General features: G+C 36.7%; 1 protein-coding gene across 1 annotated transcript in view; it reads left to right on the top strand.

Annotated features, from left to right (window-relative positions):
* Window positions 1-23,448, top strand: part of ADGRA1 (adhesion G protein-coupled receptor A1) — a 251,979-nt gene that overhangs the window by 69,280 nt on the left and 159,251 nt on the right. The gene's annotated exons all lie outside the window — the stretch shown is intronic.

Genomic DNA, 23,448 nt, shown 5'->3' with positions numbered 1-23,448 from the left:
GTTGACTTTTAAGACAGTTGGTTCTTGAAAATGATGTGCAGCTCTTAGATGTACTGCACTATTGTGTACCATTCTAGAAAAGAGATCCAAACTTTAAATTGTGCTTCTAGGCAGAGCCACTACAGGGACCAGCTGTGAAAATCACTTTCTGGTCCTGGTATGGCTCCAATCTGCAACTTGCTAAGGTTTTGGACACAGCAGAATTACTGTTTATAGGTGTATGAATTCAGATTGCTCAGCTCACAGAGATGAGATGTTGTCAATGAAAACATTTCAATTTAATATTTCTTGTCAATCAGTATTTAACCTTTAGTCTCTCCTCACTAGACTAAATTCTGAATCTGCCTTGATGTTACTGATATGTTTGAGCAGAACGAGTCTACTGCTTTCACTATTTACACAAAACTCAGAGGTGTGTAAGTGTATATCTGCTCTGTGCTCATGGTGGTGAGGTCTGAGTGGAAGGGGCACAGAAAAGGCAACCACAGAGCACAAAAAGTGGCTTTCTTTTAGTCTCTGGCTGAGTAAAATTACAGAAGGCTCTTCAGAGGGCAGCATCTGTAAGGAGCACAGAGGATGATGCCATATAAAGAGATTAATGATTAAAGTAGAAATAGGTTGAGCCCCCTTTCCCTTTTTCTCATGGCTGGCTGGAAAGAAACAATGAATGTTGCCTTTTGTGCCAGTAGGTTTATTTTAATAGGATCAATTTTATCAATGTGGAATTGAATTCAGTTGATGATGACAGTCTCTTACTCTGAGCTGAAAGCCCATAAATGGCTATGAAAGGCAGCAATATAAAGTCTAGATAATTTCTACAGCTCTTCTATTGTGATAAGTTATGTGCAATTGATCATATTTTCTATATATTTGCATATAAATAGATTATATATTTCTACATAAGTAGATTATTATTCAGTCTTTTAAAAATAATTAGAAATACTTGGAAAATAAAAGGTCATGTCCCTTCATGGCTGTTTAATTAATTGGCCTCCAGCAGTTTATTCCCTAGACACTGCTGCTGCATGACTGAGGCACTGAAGCCTACTCCTTCCAATAAAACATCTGAATTAAACAAAGTTCATTTGCTGCCCTTCAATTACTGTGATGAACCTATTTTGCTTCTTTTTCTATGTCACAGTGATAGTTGTTACAACAGGCCTGTGCCTGTTGTATAAATACTTCATATTGCAGATTTTTAAAAGAGAGGAACAAGTCTCTGTACAAAAATAATGAGCAGTGGTTTTAGGAACAAAGAGAAAGGTGCAGTTTAAGGGAAATCATGAAGGCAGAGTTGCTGTGCTGGGGTCTCTGGTTGCTTTTGTTTCCTCATAATGTGTTGTATTAGGTAAGGGTTATGTTTTCTCAAGCCATGTACAAGTTTGATATGTACAAGCATCAACACCAAGATGTTAATTCAAAGAATTTCCTATTCTACCAATGTGTCTGTTACAAGTGAGATACAAAAGCTTTTTGATTTTATGAGATTTGTTTGAACAGGTGAATTTACAAAGGTTCTTGGGGAAGGAAGGAAAAAAAAAGAAATTTAAACCCTTGTTATACGTCTTGTGTTTATAGCTCCTGTGCCTATGTGCCTAAAATCTTGTGGTTTTGACTAGATTTTATATTGCATAAATATGCAGCTTAGTTGAGATTATCCATTAAATGTTTGCAATAGTGCCTTAACTGATGGGTAGCACAAATTGCCTCTTTGCTGAGTTAGGCTAGTTAGCTGTTTCTCATCTTGAGAAAATATCCATTTTTATAATTGCATTTAGATTTATATTTTTAAAGATCTAATTCTTAATTTTATATATATATATATACACACACACTGATGGTGCTTCCTTATTCACCTTGGATATGGGGGTATTGTTTGCATATATCTAGCAACTTTTTGCTTATATTTTCAATTTTGTATTAACCAACAAAGTAGAGTTAATTTTAATGCTAGTTTCAATTTTCTGCAATGAAATCTTTTCAGCTTACAAAAAAACCCCAAAAAAACCCCAACCAAATTAAAAATTCTAATGACTCCTTTTCAAGACTTAAAATGAAAGCCTGAAAAAGAGAAGGCTCTGGAGATTTCTTAGAGGATCTTTCAGAACCTAACAGGGCAGGCAAGAAAGCTGGAGAGGGAATTCTTACAAGGGCATGTAGTGATAGAACACAGCAAAATGCCTGGACTTAGAGGGTAGGTTGTGTAAAAGGAGATAATTCTTCATTATTTGGCTGATGAGGCACTGCACAGGTTGCCCAGAGAAGCTGTGAATGCCCCTGAAACCATTCAAGGCCAGGTTGGACAGGGCTGTGAGCAACCTGGTTTAGTGATGGATGTCCCTGCTCATGGCAGGGGGTTGGAACGAGATAATCTTTAGAGTCCCTTCCAACCCAAACCATTTTATGAATGATGGATTTATATTAATGAAATACAGAGCTTTTCAGCCAGTTGGTGGAGAATCTGCTATAAGATAAATGTGCTGTCATGCACTTTGCAATATAAAAAGGCAGTTAAATATTAACAATTATTTTTGAGGTTTTTTTCTAGTTTTAGAGATATTCTTTTGCACAACAGAGGCAATTTATAGCCTTAAGACTCCAGATTGTGCAAGTCATGAAATGCTGTTGAAAGCATCACAAATATAGGTGTGACTAATTTAATTTTAATTTGATAAAGAGTTGCTTAATTCTGGAGTAGATAACTTCAGTGTCAGGTATTTAGGAAGTCCATAAGGAGGATGACAAATACCTATCTGAGGAGGATATTTGGAGGGTAGGTGAAAATTGAGATCTTAGATGTTGGAAATAGGTGTCAGTTTCCTAAATGAGAATGAGAGTTCATCACTATCTCCATCTTTCCTTTGGAAAAAGCTGTCATGAAAGGCCACAAATGGAAGAAGTGCCTTTCCTGTAGGTAGGGAGATTGTCATAATAGTAAATGGCATTATTTCTAAATAATCAAAGTACTTGTATTCTGTGCAAGTAGACTTTTAAGAAATCTTACACAGATTGTGGGTACCAGCCAATTTGAATATTACTTCACTTTTCACTATGGTTGAAATACAGAAGTGATTGTTACCTGAATTTGTCAATACATGGGTCAAATTTAGGTCACTGGTTTTGGTATCCCTTGCCAGTAAGTTGCAAAAAAATGCCTTTTTTGAACTGATAAAGCCTCTCTTCCCCATGAACCTGGTGCCTGAGAGCTGGAGAAGCTCCTTTTGCAGCTTTGCGTTTATGGAGGTCTGAAATGCTGATGACCATTTTGGTGGGGCAAACCAACTCTGCCTCCTTTGGCTGCTGCCAGGACATGAAGCAGCCAAAAGGCAGAGCAGCCCCACGTTGCTCAGGCTGCTCTGTAACTGGGTCAGTGTTCTGGCTGTGTGGTGCCCGTGTCAGGCCACACTGTGTCTCCTCCCAGGGATTGCATTTTGATGATGAAATCCCCTTGTCATGGCAGACAGCATAAGGGAGGTGTCACTCTGTTCCTCATGAGCAGTTGTGAGTTTCCACTGCTGGCCACAGCTGGCTACAGGACTCCTGGCTGGATGGATTTCAGTCTGGTCTGGTAGTTCTTGTGCTTCCAATGTGTAGAAGCCAAAGAGCTCACTCCAGGCTCTGGCTGCAGCCAGGCTTCTACAGGCTTTTCACATTTGCCTTCCTAGATCAAACCCACAGGGTCCTGAAAAAGCAGCAGGACTCTTGCTGGCAAATCTAACAATATCTTTCAGAAAATTGTGTCCAGCATGCCAAATACTATAAATATGCTGTAAATATGGGTTTCCAACTCCTGTTTTTCTTTTGGTTTTTCAAATGCCACTGTTGCTCATGAAGAGAATGAAAATGAGTAAGAGCACAATGAAACAAATTGCAGCTCTAGAGGAACACACTCATCTGGGACCAGCAGGCGGAATTTTCGAAATAGAAATATGGACAAATGATTTCTAATGAAAAAATTACATAAAATAATATCGTCACTCTAGAATTTTCTGGTTTTTGTGAGGGGTTGGATTTTTTTTTTTACTTTTTTTTTTTTTTATGTAGAAATGCCAAATTCTCACATTTCACTCAGTGTTTTAAATGCATTTGACAGTTTATGCCTGGCCCAGTTCATAGAAAACTCATCCATCAATAATGTGGATTTTCATGCACTTGGAAGAATGCATTCTATGTGCTTCCAACAGAAAGCAGCCTCTTTAGTATGTACAATATGTTCATTAAATACCTTTCTCTGTTTATACAAGTGCTCATGTCTCCATTATTCATTCAAGCAGAAATTTATACAAAATGTGGGACATCTGCTGTAGCATGTAAAAGTTATTATAGAAAAGAAAAAGACTTTTACTTAGGAGGAGGTAATTCTGCTCACTTAAGAGGAATTCTGCTGCATGTTTTTCTCCATAGCTGGAATGTCATCTAATTTCTGATGGATATCAGGTGACACTGGAGTCCTACTTTTGTTTTAAAAACAGGGGGAGGGATATTTTCTCTAACTCAAAGCTGGGAATTTTTGTGTTAATGCATTGGTGATGCTTTCAGTGGGAGGGGTGGCTGGAACTCAGGGGCTTTCTGGGGCTCTGTGCTGTACCCTTACTAAGGCACTTGACAGTGTTGTCTGTTGAGCCAGGAAGTGTTTATTTTATGCTTGCAAAAGGGAGCAGTTTTGAGAATTAAAACTGACCAAGGTATTTGCCTGGATTCAAATGTTTGCTCCATATTGTGCAACAATGGCCATTCCCTGTCACAATTCATCCGCTTGCTGGTTTCTCAGCCCTGCTCCATCTCTCCTATTTCCTTCAAAACCACTGAGAAACTGATTTCTTTTATTAGTGTTGAATGAGAAAATAATACCAAGCCTTCAGTTTTCATGAAATTGAAGTGTTTTCTGGCCTTTCCTGTTATTACAATATTGGTTATCACTACTGAGAAGAGTTTCCCTAATATAGTGTCCACCCAGATATGCTTTTTATTAAAGCAGCAGCATCTGGTTTCATACTCACAGAAAAACTACAGTATAATTTTGCAGATACTCTTTTTAAGTTTGAGAGTGAGGACTTTGATCTTTCTGCTTACTTAGAAAGATGGCTGCATTTTAGAGAAATACTTTTCCATCCAGGTTTTGTGAGGTAGCATCTTGGTCTCTGTGTGCTGAAGAGATCTGAAAAGATCTGAGAGATTTGGAAATTGATGCTGGCTCCTTGATACTGGCAAAAGTGTGATAATTCCCAGGGAGTTAATTTGGGAGGGCATGGATACCAAAGGATGCAGAGATCATGTAAGTGTATGTCCAACCTCTCACTAAAAGGCTCCTGTGCTTGTTAAAGATTATTTGCTGCAGTGTAAAATCCTTCTTGCTGGATTACTCTTGCATTAACTCATGCTGCAACAATTGCTGTAGGCATTTAGATAAACCAGTAAAGTTTTGCAGTATCTTTGAGACATGATTTATTCCTTTCTTTTTGGGGATATAATTAGGTAAATTGAGAAACTCATTGTAAATGCAGCTTTAAAATAACACTCTGCTTTGCCATTCCATTATACATATCTGCTGTCAACAGTTTATTTTTTTTAATGGGAGTTTCTGAAAAGTTTAGAAGTTTTCTAAATCCTGATACTTTAATGGAGACTGTAGATGAAATATAATCCTCATCTATTCATAACCAGTCAAAAATAAACAATTTTTTCAAGCCATTAGAGCATACAGAGGAAAAGTTCATGAACCAATCATTTGGGGCTTTTGGCAGACCATACGGAACTTTTCTAACAGCTATTTATAAGGTCCTAATGTGTTTATTTTCACAATAAATCTGACTTATTGCTGAATGTGTTGGTTTCATAGTAAAATAAACACTGAAGATTACAAACACATCCTTTTGTGAAGTCTTCTGAAAGTCCAAGGCTTAATTTAATAAATGTGATATATTTTCTATATTGGCTGGGAAATGAGAGCTGACTCTGAGAAAAAAAAAAAAAAAAAGGGGGGGGGAAGGAAAAAGAGAACAGGCCAAACCCTTGCTTTAAATTACAAAATCAATTGTCATCAAGTTTACATTATAGCTGAGCCATTTGACATGTAAAAAGTATTAATAATTGATAGGTTGATAGAGATAAGAACTAAGAACAGGCAAAACAGGGAAGAAGTGTGATTCACTGCTGTTGTTGAAGGGCTGAGTGGAAAAATACTGTCTATTTCTAAATACACAAACTTAATTTACAGATTGTTTAAATTTGCTTAGCTTAATTCTCTAAATTAGTAACAAATTTACATGTAGTTAGGCTTCTTTAAAGTGCTCTGAAAGAATTTGCACTGTGGCTTTTACTGGTTTCATTAGACGAATTTGTCACCATGCTGTAAATTAAAGTATTTGTGCAATTTCTCCAGTATTTTCCCCTTGCCAGTAACTGAGGTGAGCTTCCTATTGAAATTAGTGGCTCTGTTACCCATGTTGTTGAGTCATATTTTAGCTCAGATATATAGTTAAATTATCAGATCTTCAGAAAAGAATAATCAGTCAAAAACATTTTCTTACAATGTGTCTTCAGAAACCCTGCCTGATGTGTATGTGAATGTCCTCAGGAGGGATATAATTCCTAATTCTTTTAGTGGATCTTACTAAGCCCTTGACCTGAGTGATACATTCCAATAATAAGACTCAGGTTAATTGCATATTGTGTTAGAGAACTTCCTTCTGTCAGCTTTAAATGTGTTGCTTTTGTACTTGATTATATATTCCCATGTTCTTGTAAGATGAAAGTGTATCACTGCCAAACCATCAAGTAGACTTCTGTGTTGGTTTCATCATTTGTTTGTCACTAAATGAACTTTGTATGTTCTTCATGGTAAAGTCCCTTCAGACTTCAAATGCTTTAGGTTCCAAATAATGCAAAGCTGCTTTTTGTGACTTTGATTGTGCTTTATGTACATCCATTTGCAAGGGCTGGGAATTGAACTTGGCTGTGATTTGGTGTGATGCTGAGCATGCAGTGTCAGACAGCTTTATGTAACATAGCATTGTTTCAATATATCATTTATTTTCAAAAGGACTTGAATCCTGGCCATAGAATGTGCTTTATGTGCACGCTTTGTTCTCAGATAGAGGCCTGCAGGATCTCAAACAATTAAAGAGAAGTTGCCATTCCAGTTGCTGAAACTAGTGCTTGGGGATAGTTTGGGAACAGCTCCAAGGGACATGCCTGGGAGGGTGGACCTGGATAGCAGATTGTTTTTAAGAAAACATCCTTCTTCTGAGTGATTTTATATAAAAGAAGAAAGAGACCATTGAAATCCATTAAAAATACTTTGTATTTTTTGAAATGGTTTTTAAAGCTTAGAAAAAAATGGACCAGCTGGACCAAGGATTTTTGTACACTGCACAGTAGTTATCTGTTTTCTGGGTGACACAGTGGATGTTTATAAATACCAGAAATATTGGCCTATGCCAGGTTTTGGGTTGTTGAGTTTTTGTTTTGGTGGGGTTTGTTTCAGCAGTGGCACAGCCTTTTCTGCTACTCAGAAAGCTGCAGATTTCTGATATTTCCATCAGGAATTACTGTCCTGCAGAGCTTTTATGAATATTTTGTCTTCCCAGTGAATTATTTAAGCTGTGTTTGATTAGTTCAAAAGTAAAAAAAAAAGGTTGTAACAATAAACATGGTCATCACATTCCCCATTTTTCTGAAAGTAATTAAGACTCTACTGGCATGAGTTCACACTGTGGTAGCCTGTAAATCTTGTGCAGATCCTCAGCACTCGTGTCACATATACATTAGTTAAGTCAGAATGAACAGATTAATTGAGAAGGAGGTTTTGGTGTAATCAGTATCATGAAGAGACTGTGCCCAGAGAAATGCTCACAGTTTATAGAATTACCTTAAAATGAACTCCAACATCAGAGCAATCTGGGACACTTTATGTAAATCATGTTTTATTTAAGTTTTATTTCAGCTTCTACTTTGTATTTCTGTTGTGTTTGAAATAGTTGTGAGATGAGAATTTCTTTGACTGCATTCTGATCTCTCAGAGGTCAGTGACAAAACTTGATTAATTTTAATCTGGTCTCTTTGGGCAGAGAACATAACATCTGTGGCTGATCCTGCAGATGATTGTGTATGGGTGAGCTTATGACCTGTCATTCTCCATATATCCAGAACAGGAAAAATGAGTTCTGGAGTTTTCTGTATTTTCTTTTGTTGTTGTTCCTGGAAACAAGTCATTCAGCCAAAAATGTACAAAAGTACACGAATACTTTTAGTTCTAGTTGATGCAGCTGTGGACATCAGCTTCTGTATTTTATTTAATGTGTAAATGGCCAAATTTATCAGCTTAGTGGATGTAGCAGTACTTGGTCATGGCTAGTGGTGCTAGAACCCTGTGGTTCTAGGTAGTTAACATGTACAGGACTGTACTACCCCAGCCTGTTAGTGAATCAAGAATAACAGCTTACTCCAAATATTGACCATATTTCTGGATGAATTGCAGTATTATAACTTCTGACATACTCCAGCATTGAAGATACAATCAGATTGCAAAAGTGGCAAATTAATCACAAATACAATTGTGTAAATTCTAATATCTTGGGATGAAACAGTCCAGATCCCCTGCTGAAATGGGTGCCCAGGTCAGTGTGTAGTGTCTCAGAATCTACCAGTACCTGAATATTGCTTTTTTGAATTACCTAATTCTCTCTTGTTCTCTGCACTTGTAGGTACTTGTAGGTCAGGGAAGAATTAATTGATGCCACGTATATAATGTGGCTTTGGATCACTCATCCACACATTGCATAGTCTCAAAGTTAGAGTGACTGTATTTAGCTCAGCTCTACACAAGAGGAGCTTTCATTCAAAACAAAGCCAAAAAACCCAACCTGTCAGCTGTCCACATTTCCAACACCCACATTTTTTAATGGCAGCATTCACCAAGCCAACACTTAAAAGCAATAAAATGAATAGCTAAATACACAATAAATTTTCTATTTCACACATAAAAAACAAGTGTATTATCATTGTCAATTATGGAGAAATACATGATTGCAACTAAAACTGCTGAATTTTTCTAATGATGGTGGGTTTTGCTGGATTTAACTTGTAGATTTTGAATTTATCTGCAAAATATTTTTGAAGCCTGCATAAAAAAGTTCCATTATCACTTTCATTGTTGACTATTCATGTTTTGATAAATAATTTACATTTCAATTTCTCGAAAACCATATAATATATTGTAAATTATCGGGAGAGTGTCAAAATAATGTTAAAATAATATTGAGCTTGTATTTGAGGCTATTTTTATTAACACACATTTGTAAATCTACTTTTTAAAAAATTTTCAGAATATGTGGGGAATGCTATTTTTGAGGCTTGCAGTTAGTGAGGAGATAAGCTTCTCATTTTTTGGTCCTCTGTGCAATAGATGTATTCATGTGTTTTGTTTTTTGTGTGTGTGTGTGTGCTGGCAATTTCAAAATCGATTTTTAAACATACTTTTCTTGAGCTGAAAGCTTATTTTCAAACTAAGTGAAATAGTCTTAACTGCACTCTTTTTATTATTGTATGGGTTCTATTTTTCTTGAGTTTAGGATGATTGAAATACTGTGTAATGCTTATCTTATTTCATACTCTGTGGCAGGAATGTGCTGGTGTAGTTACCTTCCCAAAATCAAAATCAGCCTCTTACCTTCTCTCCCTTGTGCTTGAATGTGCTCAAAACAGAGGCAAGTGAGTGATGAAATTTGTGCCTATGTGCTTGCCTTAATATATGTTTTTTCAGTTCAAAAGACTGCTGAAAAAATTTCACAGCAAGACTGTTTTCCTTTTATGACAGTCCTCTTGTTAATGAGTTTGTGTCCAAACAAGGACAACATTTCTTTTCTTTGTGTTTTTAATTACATTGCTTAGGTAGGACCATAATTACTTCGGCATTGGCTTTGATTTCCACACAATTTTTTGTAATTGACATTTTTAAAGCAAATTATCTTTAGTTTCTTGATGTGAAAAATACTATATATTGATGGATGAGCATGTAATCTGTGTGAAAAATGTTTTGTTAAATCATTAACACTGGGTTGTTTGTCTATTGAATCAACGACCTTTTGATGGCAACAGAGATTTCACTGTAATAGTTTTTAATATTCTTCTTTTCCCATTAGGGCCAGGAGCACCAGTTTTAAAGCAGCCTCTCTTTGACTTTGATATGAATAGATAAATTGTCAAAGCTGCCAAGAAGAATGCTCCCTAACTACAGGGTATGTTGTAAGCAACACTGCATACAGTGTTCTTGCTGGTAAACACAAACTGTGCACAGTTAGTGGTGCAGCTTCGTTCTCATCCTCTGGTTGAATTAATGAGCTGAGCACTGATGAGATTTTTGAGAACTGGGTTAGTGTGTGCTGAGTGTGAGACTGATATGGGATGCTTTTTTTTTCTGAGTTGCCCTTTCCCACCACTTATCAGCAAAGGGGAAGGGATAAGAGTGGAATATGTGCATAGTGTATTGTTCCAGAGGAAAATGCCATTCTTCTGAATTTTATCCTTTTAAAAATGCTCTATATGGAAAAAGAAATGCAAAATCATACTTAGCCTCATGTTCCATGTCTTTCTGAAATTATAAATTTTTTTTTTAAGTATTGCCTGCAGTGTTTTTTATGGGTATTGCACTGTGCCATTACTTAGAAATCAGAGTTGCAATCCCAAACATGCACCTTAGCTCTCTGTGTTGGAAGGGAGCAAGTGTCACATTAATTATGCTCTCTGCTCTGCTTTCCCACTCCTGTCTGGCTTGAGTTTTCTTGCTGGATTGAAGAGAAAGTCGATTCTTGTCTTGGCTTATTTCAAAACCATCTGAAAACAGCTAAAAACAAACTAAATCCCAGCCAAATGGGTAGTAAATAATACATATAGCCCTTAAACAGAAAATTTAGCAGCTTGCAGCTGAGGAAGTTGCTGAGGCTCCCATCAGCAACCAGATATAGTAGTTAGTGTTTCTCAGCACTGTCATGTGTAGAACAGATACTTGACTTTGAAAATGTAGTTCTCAGCTATTCTTTGGAGACCTAAGCTCTTTATACAGTGAGCAGGGAGAGTTGGTCTGTGAGAAGAGAATCCAAACCATCGTGGCTGAGGGACTGAGCAGGCATATTGAGCCTTTCAGGCTGGAGCCTGACATGTTTTCTTCCTGGGACTGGGATTTGCAACCTAATACATCCACTGAAACTATTCCTCTTTACAGGCATGACTGACTCCATATTTTATTTGAAATGTGGTGATAAAAGAAAGTAACTGTGCTTTCTGTTCTGGCCTGCTGGTTGGAGCATCTGCTTTGGAAGAGAAGGACTCAAGTTCAGCCTCTTCAGCCTGAGCACATCACACATTCACTTACCTCTGGTTGGGTGTAGACCCTGTTGAAATGGAGCTGTGCCAATATGTATTCAGCTGTTCAAGATTTATGGGGCCAGAGAGAAAAGAACAGAAGCAGACAAGTGCCAAGGGTATCTCTTCAATAAGGAGATAATGGGTTTTGCTGTAAACAATTGTTCAATATAATATGAAAATACTGTTTTAGGGAACAGAGACCCCAGCCAGCTTCTTTAGCTCCTGTGTATTTCAAATGTAGTTATCTATCCCTTCTGGAGGATGATACCAAAACAGTGTCTTCCATTTCTCCAGCTATAATTGGATCCTGCAGGAATGATGGGTGGCAGTATTTCACTGTTCCTGTGGATGCTGGGCTGTGCTTTGCTTTCATGGCTGTGCTGATGGAATCCTCTTAGGCTGCCTGGCCCCACAGAGAGCCATGGTATCTGCAGGTCTTACCTTGCACCCCAAAAGGGGTTTTGTGTGTTACCAGGTGTTGGGCATGCCAGCAATCTTTCTGAAATTCGGGGAGCTGAGGAGGGGAGGCTGCAGAAATTTGGGGAGCTGAGGAGTGGAGGCTGCAGGAATTTGGGGAGCTGAGGAGTGGAGGCTGCAGGAATTTGGGGAGCTGAGGAGGGGAGGCTGCAGGAATTTGGGGAGCTGAGGAGGGGAGGCTGCAGTGGTTGCACCATTCAATGCAGGAGGTGAGGTGGGGGCTGTGGATTGCTCTCTGGGGCTTGGTACCAATGCTCCACTCAGGTTTTACTTCAGTTGGCCTAAGTGCTTTTTTGGACCCAGGCCAGCACTTTCCCTGCCGTGCCCTGGGTGTGTATTGTCATGGCATTAGGGCTCTTCTGAGTTTGATCTGCTTTGAGTACTTGAAAGTGTTGAAAATTATTTCTGTCATTCAAGGCAATTGATTTGAAGAAGAGATTATCCAGTCTTGCTTTTTGTTTCAGAAATGTTTTTGTGCCAGTTTGAGAGTGCTGTACATGACTTGACTGGCTGTGACCCAGCATTCTTTAATGATGCTGCTTGTATAAATATAACATGTATTTTATGTCTCAGTATTGGCTAACTGAAAATAACCTAGAAAAGGAAGAACCTCTAAATAACTTGTGCATTATTTATGGAGCTCTATGCCAACTGTTGCAAATCTGTTGAGGTTAATTATAGTAACATGTCTCAGGAAAAGGATGAATTCAGAATTTAAAAAAAAAAAAAAAAAAAATTCAAAAGAGTGACCTGCTCCCCAGCAAGCCACTTTTGTATCAGGCCATCTCTTAGGGATATTTGCAGTCATCTTTTAATAAAACGGATAGATTCTGCTAGTGTACAAATAGTTATAGAGAACTTTAATTCACAATTACCTAAAAGTTAAATCAACATCACAGAGCTAGTGTTCAGCTGTGAAAAGGTTTGAGATCACTTGAAAGAAATGTCAACTTAGAAAAGAAATGTCACTTTGAAAAGCATTGTTTCCCATTAATAAATGTCTCCTAAAGGGAGAAATATTTTAGTGGTTTTGAATAAGGAGGAGACATGGCAGGGTCCAGGGTCAGGTTTAATTTTCTTGAAGTGAAATGCCCATGAGGAGAGATGCTTTTGCAGAAGAGCAGCTAAGAGGCTCATTTACCACAACACAAACTGCATACTGAGCAGTTAATTTTGTTTCAAATAAAAGAACATAGTTATGTTATTAAATCAACAGAGAGTAATAAAACTACAGTTCTTTATAATTTTTCCATTGATGGATGCTATTCTGTTGACCATCCTATCAGACTTTGTAAGAAAAGAAAATGTTGCCCTACTGATGTTCAGTAATAAAGAGCTTAGTTTATGGAACACAAGTGAAGCCTCATCCACAGCAGTTTGCTTCATGAAGAAATGCAGGAGATATTTGAAATACAAGATCTAATTTGACTTGATTAATTAATTAATTAATTAATCATTAATTATTGTTCACATATTTATGACTACAGTTATTACATAAATTTATTAAAATTTTATGTATTATGTAATTTAAATACTCTGAAGAGTTTTCTATGCTATTGTATTTTGCTGGTACAATGGTCATTAACTTTGTATTCCATATGTCTCATACAATCAAGGTATTTTTGCCTTTATACACAAGATTTAATATATTATGGATTTAATAATAATATAACTTTATGTATCACATTAGTTATCCTAGCATCTAAAAGTTTCATAAGAAGACTATAAAAGAATTAAGATGATTTCCTTTTTACTAAGAATGAAATTTGCAAGTGATGATCATAAAACATAATTCAATGCTGGACAAAAATGTTAAGAAGCTGTTTTTATTTTTGTATAAAAACATTTTGATCCCAGTCTAGTGCTGTGAAGGGTTTTATGAGTAGATAGTGGATCCATCACTTTTTAAAAAAGCACAACACTGTGTTTCCTTTCAGGTGTAAAAGATGTTTCAAAATGGGAGGAATGAATATAAGGCATGTATTTTTGTTAAATATAATCACAGGGAAATTGTTTGGTGGAAATACATCTTCAAAATTATTACAGTTGTTGCATGAACAGAAAACAGTCAGAACATGACAAAAACCAGGAATTTCTTCTTGAATTTGAGAGGATAGGAATGTAAGCAAAGGGAATGAAATGCAGGGAAAATGACTCGTGGTTAAAAGTGAGAGAATTGATTAGAAACAGAATGAAAGAAAGTTGTGTTAGAAAACTGCAGGCTGGAATGAAAGGTTATAATTTGCAGATCACTTTTGCTGTCAATTTAGAATTAAAAGCATCTTTCCTGTTGTTAGTGCAAAGCACTTGTACAATTAAATAAAATGCCAGTTCCTCAGGGTCAGCTGTAGCTGCATTCCTGACCCAGAGCAGTCTAATGGTCTGCTGGTTTAGATACATTTATTTGATGTAAGAGTTGTTTTTCCAAGGAATTATTTTTATATACCTCTTAAAATGTAGGTATGTAAGAATGCTAGCAGTGTTTCTTAGGGGTTTTGCTTGAGTTGAGTTATAGTTTCCCTGCAGTATAAGTTTTTACTTTACAAAACAGTTAATTAGACACCAAAATTATTCTTGCCTTGGCATAGACTGGAATTTTATCAGGCCATTGTATATTATTAAAAATATAAAAGATGTTCTATATAAGAATTAAATAGTGATAAATGACAGGAATAGAAAATAAACTCGCTTGTAAAGCTAGTTTATAGAGCTCCTTAAATGCTGAACTATTTCTTTTTCTTGAGATTTTTTTATAATTTATGTAACATAGTTTAGCTATATTTCAGCACATCACTTGAATGAATTTATTAATATCTAGGCTTCTGTTTCCCATTAGGACCACAAATAGTTCTCTTAGTCTGATGTGCAGTCAGCCAAGGTCAGCCCACCACGCTGATCTATTCATCTGACATTTTATACAGTGATGTCATTAGGATAACACATGATTTGTGTCAGATGCTGTCATCCTTTAAGATGTAGCAAGTGCAGATTTATAAATGCACGTGTTAAAGTAGCCACCACCAAGTCCCTGTGAGGACTGACACCAGATTCTTGCTCCATAATGTGTCTGTCCCAGAGCTCCAGCAGCCCTGGGAGGTGTCAATGGGTCTGTCCATACCTGACCACCAGCTCGTGTGTGCCTGAAGGAGGGTCTGATGAGTAAACTGAATTATTTGTGGGAGAGAATATCTGAGTCCCAGGCCTGACCTAGGAAAACTGTGGAAGTAAAGCACTGTTTCTGAGGGAGATACCATGAAATAAGGTATGAGTAAATAAGCTGGGAAAAGAAGTTCTGCTGCTCTGTTTGGTGGGAAGGATTGATAAAGATGGGATGTATAACTTTTCAAAACATGCCAACAGCTTTCAGCAATAATGGTCTCCAACAATAACATATTCCTTCTTTCCCTGCATCCTTTTCTTTGTGTTTCTTTTCCTGTTTCCTCCATTTTTTTGGTATTCTTTCAGGCTGTGAAGACCTGTGGGTGTTCCTGTGGCCCCAGCTGCTATTGTGTGCTGTTATGTCTGTGTTGATTTTTAGGTTTTTCAATAATCTTTGCATATTCTAAAGCTGAGTAACTGAAACTTGCATATAAGCAAAAGAAAATTGATCTTTAAACACTATAATTTTTCCTGAAACACCGGTGACGAAACAAGGCATGAAAATCCCTGAAAAAGAATTGAAAATTTCAAGTGAGACCAACAGACACAAGTTGTTAAGTATGTGCCAACTTCTTATTATTTATAATAGAATGTATATTGGCTTGAAACTAATATTGACAGTTGAGATAGAAGAATTAAGATTTTTTAGTTTCTTTAAAATATTTTTTCTTGAGAATCTCAACATACACATTGTATAGAATATTAAGTATATGGCAATGAGTTTAAAGAATGGGTAGAATTTATACATTCACATAGAACCTCTGGTCTTATTTTTCAGCCTTGTAGTTTGCTCATCTGTATTTTACATGAAATCTTAGCAAAAAGTATTTTAAAATTTTGTACCTTTACCTTCAGGAAAATGCATATTTATAAACTGTGCACTGAAAATACTCAAGGAGGTTCTGCAGAGGGATCACATTTACTCTGATTTCTGCAGAGGACAATTCTGCATGCCTTGTCAGTAGCACACATGGTTGGTTTTTGAGAAACTAAAATTTGTCGAAGTTGTTACCAATTATATAAACAGTTTATATGTTACCATTTATATAAAACAGGGCCTTCTGGGGAAGGATTCTGAGACCAGTCTTCCAGCAAGATTTAATTCCTCTGAGTTAAACTGCTTATGGGCAATTCTTCCCTTATCCTTACACTGATTACTGGCAGTTTAAATTGACAGGATTTCTGTGCAATTAATGTCGCCTTTAACACTGGCTGAATTAAGTGTTCAAATGGTGTCTGTGTTTGTTTCTCTCCCCTTTTCTGGAAAGGGTCTCCTTTTTTATATGATGCTGGAATGTGTCTGGCATTGCCATGTTCCCAGGTGAATAGGAAGAGCAGCTTGGAGAATGATGTTCTGGAGATGGGTGGAGATTATTGCAGTTGTCTTGTCTCCCATCAGGAGCTGGATAATTGCTGCAGGTCCCTGGACCCAGTGTCTGTGTCAGTGTCTGTGTTCTTTGTGATGTTGTTATATTGATAATGATGATTCTTACTCTTTTAATGAAACACAGTAGAAATAGTAAGCAGGAAGAAAGATGGAGTTGCTCCTTGATGGTTTTTAATTGGGCTTAGAAGTGTTCTACTTCTCTATTATGAAAACAGTGCAATGAAATAAATGTTGTAGGAAAGATAATTCATATTTTCTTGATCTACACTGAATAATAAACTATCTTAGTTTTGGCTCAAAAGTACCTCTAGATTAATCTGTGTGCCATCTGCAGGTACTTATCTTTCCTTTACACCTCAGGCTAGAATCCATTCCTCTTTTCTTTGGATGTTTTAGGCCATGAAAGCTCAAATTGAAATTCAATAAAGAATCACTTGTGGTTTTCCAACTCAATCTTGATACAGTAACAGAAAAAGAAGCAAATACTTCCTTTAAAAAAGCCTTACCCAAAATTCCATAATATGGTGGATGTATATTTTAAGGTTCTCATATCTAACAAAACACATTTTCATTATGCTGATGCCTCTGATAATTTGGTATAAAAATGAAAATCTCCATATTTTCGATGATAGATAATTCAGATGCACTTTTCCAATATTTCATGTTATTTTTATGCTATGATTCCAGAGTTTGAAATTGGACCTAGAAATGTTGAATACACATTGCTGGAAATCTGTAATAGCCAAAGCAGAACAACATTAGAGTGTGAAATAACAGCTCCTACAACTGGAGATGAAACCTTTCTCAGTAGAAAGTATCTTTTACCCACTTCTGACATGTATGTTTTACATTTTATTTGGTCTGTTTCTTTTAAAAATTGAAAAGAAACAAAAAGGTGGAGGATACTTTTCCTCCTACTTTCTCATTTGCTTTCCAGTTTTCTCACAGGCTGGAATTAATCTCTGAACTCATTTTCTTTTTTTTTTTTCTTTCTTCCCCCAGCACTTACCCTTTTTTCAAGAGGAGTGGGGCACACGTCAGGAAACATAACCCATGCTGAACTGCCTTCTAGGCATGAGTACAGAGAAGTCCCAGTAGGTGTGGATCTAAGGAAGCCTCTGGCTCTGCAGCTGCCAGAGGTTTCTGTGTTCCTCACATCTCTTCCTGGTTATGGACAGGCACAAGCTCTGCCATTGCAATCAGCACAGTGCCAGATCTGTCACTGCACACCCAGGCCAGCAGGGAGGCATGGCAGAGCTGTGGACACTGAAATCCACTTTATCTGCTCTCTGCATTTATTTCTTCTGACCTTTCAGGCTTGTTTTAGCCCCATGCAACTGATCCAAGGGGATCTGGGTGGCACAGCCCATCTGCCTTCAGTCCCCAGGTCACAAGTGCCAAGCATCTGCCTCTGTGCCTAATGCCTGGGTTTGTGGCATAAAGAAGAAAACACATAGGAACAGTTGCATATATTTGGAATGCTGAATTTTTATTTCTTAAAAACATGCCAAAGTAGAAGAATCTGGAAAACGTAGATTATTTTTCTTTATCTGAAAATGCATTTAATTTTGAGCTATCAATAACAAATGCTGAAAGTAGAGGCAGGTGCCAAACATTTTAGCATCTGTATTCTGGTTAGTCAATGCTATATTTAGAATGAAACTGCATTAGCTAATATTTTTAAATATTATTTTCTGTCATATACATTTATAAAATGCATCAACAAATTTGTACTCTAAGTCTATCTTGTTTTGCCAAGCTTTTTAGTCATTTATTCTTACTTGACATGCTGCTCCTTCAGTTCAAATAACATGAGTTTTACATTCTTGCTCTATGACTATTACTGTGAAAATGAAATAACTTTTAACATTCTGTGGGATTCTTTGAGCAAGCAAACTACCATAAAGCCTCTCTGTTTTGTTTCAGCTGCCATTATTAGTGCTTTGTTTTACACTTTTAGGCATGCTCCTAAATAATGAATAACTGCCAAATTACCACAGCACATTTGATGTGAGTGAGTCATCAGCCTCAAATTAAAAACCAAAGTGTGATGACCTTTCTGTTGTTCTTTATGTCACATCTGCCATCAAGTGATGGGTCTGAAACCTCCAATCATTCATTAGCACCTTGAGCAGACAGCAGTCATTTTTTTTGTCTAGTGTTTAGGGTCTATTGTTTTAGGGAATCCAGCCAGTAATGGCTTGGATTGAAAATGGAAAATTAAAGGAAAATGCATCATAACATGCAAGCAAACAAAAGACCAACAGCCTCTGTGTCTGGAAAGGCAGGACATTATTGGACAGTTATTGTCCATACTTGTGGGCACATTTTATGTTCATTATCTCATGTTTCTAACTGAAAACAGTTTTGCCTTTATCTCTTGGAACTTAACTGAGATATAACCACAACTTTTCTGATTCTGGAAAATAGGTTAAATATTCACTCTCATCATTATAAAAATAAAAAAAAAATAAAAAGACAACAAACGAGCTCTGAAGTTCCATGGAGGCACCTTAGTTAATTTAGTTACTGATGATGGCACCAGGTAATTGATATTACTTAACCTGCCTGCTTTGTGACATATGTTTGGTCAACAATACATTTTCCAAGAATGGAGATGAAAATAAATTTGATTATATCTGTGTATGATAGTACAGAAAGTTACTGGCTCCTATATAGATGGGAACCTTTGAAATATCTTCAAAACAATATCAACTTTTTTTCCAATATCAACTTAATTTTTGTTTCTTGTGTTCAGGAGTGCCAGCCCTGACTGCCACTGTTGTGATGGCAGAATAGGTGATAACTCTTGTTTTTGGCTATGCCCCTTTCCTATTGCAGTGACCATAATCTTTTCTTAAAAGATCTCGAGTCTGCATTCATTTCTTGGGCAAAGGTGACATGTAGTTTAGCTGTAATATTTCACATGAGAAAGAAGTGGAAGATATGACATTATCTATTTTTTTCTGGCTGTTGTTGTTGTTTCATAGTAGTATGCAAAATGTGGAAAGTCAGTCATATTTCACTGGTATTTGGCATCTGCTCAACAACTGATTGCTCTTCTCAGAGCTTTTTTGGAAAGTTTGCAGCACCATAATGACAGCTTTCTAAACACAGATGTCCTCTTGGTACAACCTATAATTTTTTATGAAAGATGTATCGATGTCAGGAATTTGAACAAAGTAGTGGAATTACTTGAATATTCTTGTTATGAACATGCATTCAAATATCTACAGTACTTACATTGTAAGTTCGAGAAAGAATATGCAATGCCTGAAGGCAAAGTATTAGAATATAGTTTAAGATAAATTGATTATTTTGTTAATGGACTGTCTATATTTTAGTGAACTTTTCCCCACTATGTTCCATGTTGTGTAAGTGCATATTGTGACCTTGAAGCATCAAGAATCTCAGGAATACATTTAGGTAGTTGGGGATTTGGCCACAGATGATGTCTAATAGCTGAGAAGCCTGGGGTAGTTATTAAATGCTCTTATGAAGTCCCATTAGGAGCCTGTTCCTCTTGTTCCTCTCAGCTAAGCCATCAGGAAGTGAATACTTCAAACACAAATTCCCCTTCCCCAAGTCAGCTATTTTTCTTAAGGTTCCTCTTAAATGTTTTCAGTAAGTAAAAGTCAGTTGAAAGCTTAATGTGTAAAATGATAAATTTCCAGCAGCTTGTGGTTCTTAGTAAAGGCATCCTTGATTGTATTTACCTGTGGGCCTATTATTTGCAATTACCTACAAATAAGAAGACAGTGCTTAATGGTTATTGTATGTAATTTATCTAAGTTCAGACTTGCAGGTGAAAAGGAAAGTCTCCTCTGTAACCATTGGAGATTGTTTTTAATGATAACACACTCCATTTTATATTGTTCTTTTGCTTATTTAGGTCAAGTTAAGATCAGAGTACCATGCAGGAAGTTTATCTAACAACTCTAATGCTATAAGGGGAAATATAGTTCAGTATATATTGTGCCATTTTGGTTTTGTGCAGCTCTGCAGCCTGGATATAAGTGCTGCAGTTTTTATAACTATAGCTAACTTCATGTAGCTTCCCTGTATCTGTACTTGTGCATGGCACTTGGTTTTGATTTATTTTCAGGTCTGTACTCCCACACCACTAATGACACGTCATTCAGATTTAGAATAGATACTTTAAAGTTAGAATGCTGCATCAGAAATGATGGAAAACCATAACTATTAGTTAGAAAATGCTTTCTTTTTGGACTTCAACTGGGTCACAGTGTGGTCATTCAATATTATGATGTTGGGGTTCTTTCCCCTTCTCTCTTGCCTTGGTTGATGATAAAATCACTTGTCTGGTGTGTGTGCATGTGTGTGGCCCAGCCTGGGCTGCTCTTTGGCTTGCCTTGGATCATGACCTTTTGCCAAACCTCAGCAGTAATTCTTGGGGAAAAAATGTAAACATACAACCAAATTTACTCTGGTTTCTTTATTTAGTTCAGTGAAAGTTAATTCTAATTGATATAAGGCTTCAATATGACAACCTTTTCCCTAATCAGAAAATGGGAGATGCTAATTTAATATTTTAATTATAATAATTTAGTAGAAAATAAAAGTGGGTGGGAAGCAAATAAGATCTCCAAATGCAGAAGCAAGAATTTTAAGTGTTTAACAGTTGTGATAATTTTATTCATGAATTTTAATCACATTAAACAATGTGCTCAAGGGTGACAAGAAAACACAGTTTTCTTAGGCCAGAATTATATGGAAACATTATGAAATAATACTCATTACTTAGAAAGTGCCAGAATTGTGGGCAGTGTAATCATCTACAATTTTCTGAGAATATCCTTACAAAAATGACCTACCTAATTTAAGTGTAATTTCCAAAATAAGGAGACCACATGTTTTGTTTGTGACAGTGTAAGGGATGGACACTTTTCCATGTAATGATCTACCTTCTACTAACATTGCATTTTTTCTTCCTGTAGGTGACAATTGAGGATTATGCTGGTTTTTCCTTTGTGGTTGCAAGTTATGGGGAAACAGGGCAAAGTTTCCACAAACTAGAGCATAAAAGATTTCAGTAAAAGGAAGGCCTTTTGTCTACTTGGTTGTTTTGACTGTCATTAAAACTCACCTGTCAACACTTTGCCACTTAGCCTGACTATTTTATGTTTGTTCTGAGCTGTTGGCTACAACAACTGATCACTTTGCCCAGTGGCAACTTGCAGAACATTTAGGTGAATTGTCAGTTAACAGAGAATGTGTGTAATTGATATAAAGATTAATTATTAAAACTGGCAGCTTCCCCTGCCTAAAATGCACATAGCTGCATATGGACTGTGCTTTTCAATTTGCTTACAGATGTGTCCTAGTGTAAAGCTTGAGATAGGTTTTTGCTTTGTCCTATGAATTGTAAGAATACAGCTGTTCCATGATGAAAACAGTGTTCTTCCAGTCTTTTTAATATGGATAGATTTCTGCAAGTTAAAGAACTTCTTTGACCTGAGTAGTTACATATTTAACATACTGTACAGGCAGAAGGAGTGGACACAAATGTTTATTACTGGATAACTGAATGTTAAAAAAATGAGGCTTTGACTCACCCACAGAGCAAAGACCTTTAATCATCAAAGAAATAAACACTCATGTAGATTAACTTTTGCCAAACAAAAGACTTGCCCTTGCAAGTTGACTCTGTATAAGAGGGTACAGAACTTTTGTTTAAACAGTTTTATTTATGATAAGTTGTGGAAAAATCGCAGTTAAAGAAATGGTCAGAACTTCTTGAGCAAGTGAAGACAAAGAAAAATAAATCTAGTAGCTGCTGCTGATACCAGGGAACTAAGATGAAAATGTTTGACCACAAAATATTAAAAAATTAAATCATCCTAAAGCTTCTTGCAGTTCTTAAAGGCTTCTTAAAGACTGTTGGTGTTGCAGGCTGAAAGCTGAACTTGACTGTCAGAGAGTCCAACTCAGATCTTGGTTAGGGACAAATCACTCATCATCATCACCACTGCTATAGTGAAATGGGTGTGAGACACAAGTCTTTGGAACTGTCTTCAAGAGTTCTGAAAAAATGACTAGAAAAGTGCAGAAACACTTATTTATGGTTTTGACTTTGAAAATAAAATATATCCTTCTGTGAAATGCGTGTTTGGGGTGAAATTTTGCCCTTCAGGCCAATCACAGGACTCAAGCTTTCAGCTAGTGTGTATTTTATCTGCAGTAAAATAAAAGATCATGAATAAGATTATTCCTGTGGCTGTTGATCCATCCATGCTTTGGCAGAGTCAAGCAGTGTTGTGCTGGACTTTCTGGAAGTGGCCAGCCTGAGAAACAGCACTGAAATTAGTGAGCACCAGTTGCTCCCCATGAATTGCAAATTGTCAGAAAGTGAACACTGCCTGCAAGAATGCACAGCATTTGTCTCCTAGGGCTGCTTATCTGGTTGCACTTCCTCAGGGTTCACATCACAAAAGTCTTTGAGACAGTTCAGTGGTAAATCTCTGTGGGGACTGAGCTGAGAGCAGTGTCATGGCCCCAAGCTCTGTGTCAAGAGCAGACAAGATTACTAATGCCAGTGAAATATTCTTTATCTGTAAAACAGCCAATCCTCTGAATTGTCAGCAAGTGCAAAATGAAGCACCAATCTGCCAAATGTGAGGAACTGCCTGTATTTCAGAACAGAATCCTGACCTGCTTGTCTCACATGCCAACTGCTTTGCTTATGTTAGGTGGAAATGAGAAATTTATTAAGTGTAAAGTGCACAGCACAATGAATAAGCAAGTTGGAAGGCACTTGCTTTGCTGACTAATTATTTCATTCACTCATTGATTAAACCATTTTTCCTGGGGCAAGAATGGCTGGTAAGCTTGTTTTGAAAAGTATAAATAGGAAAAGAAAAATTAAAACAAGCAGATTTTTAAAAACATTTAATCTTAACCATCTTCCTTGGAAAAATATGTTTTTATAAACTGCAGATGATGTATTGTTTTTGATGCTACTATTTAAAAGAAATTCGTGGTTTTTTCTAGGACAGATAAAGGTTAGAATTGCATTGCACTTCACACTCCACATGTGTAAC

This window comes from Erithacus rubecula (genome assembly GCF_903797595.1).
Source record: "Erithacus rubecula genome assembly, chromosome: 9".
NCBI lineage: Eukaryota > Metazoa > Chordata > Aves > Passeriformes > Muscicapidae > Erithacus > Erithacus rubecula.
Note: the sequence above shows the minus strand (reverse complement) of the source record. Positions and strands in the feature narration are given on the sequence as shown.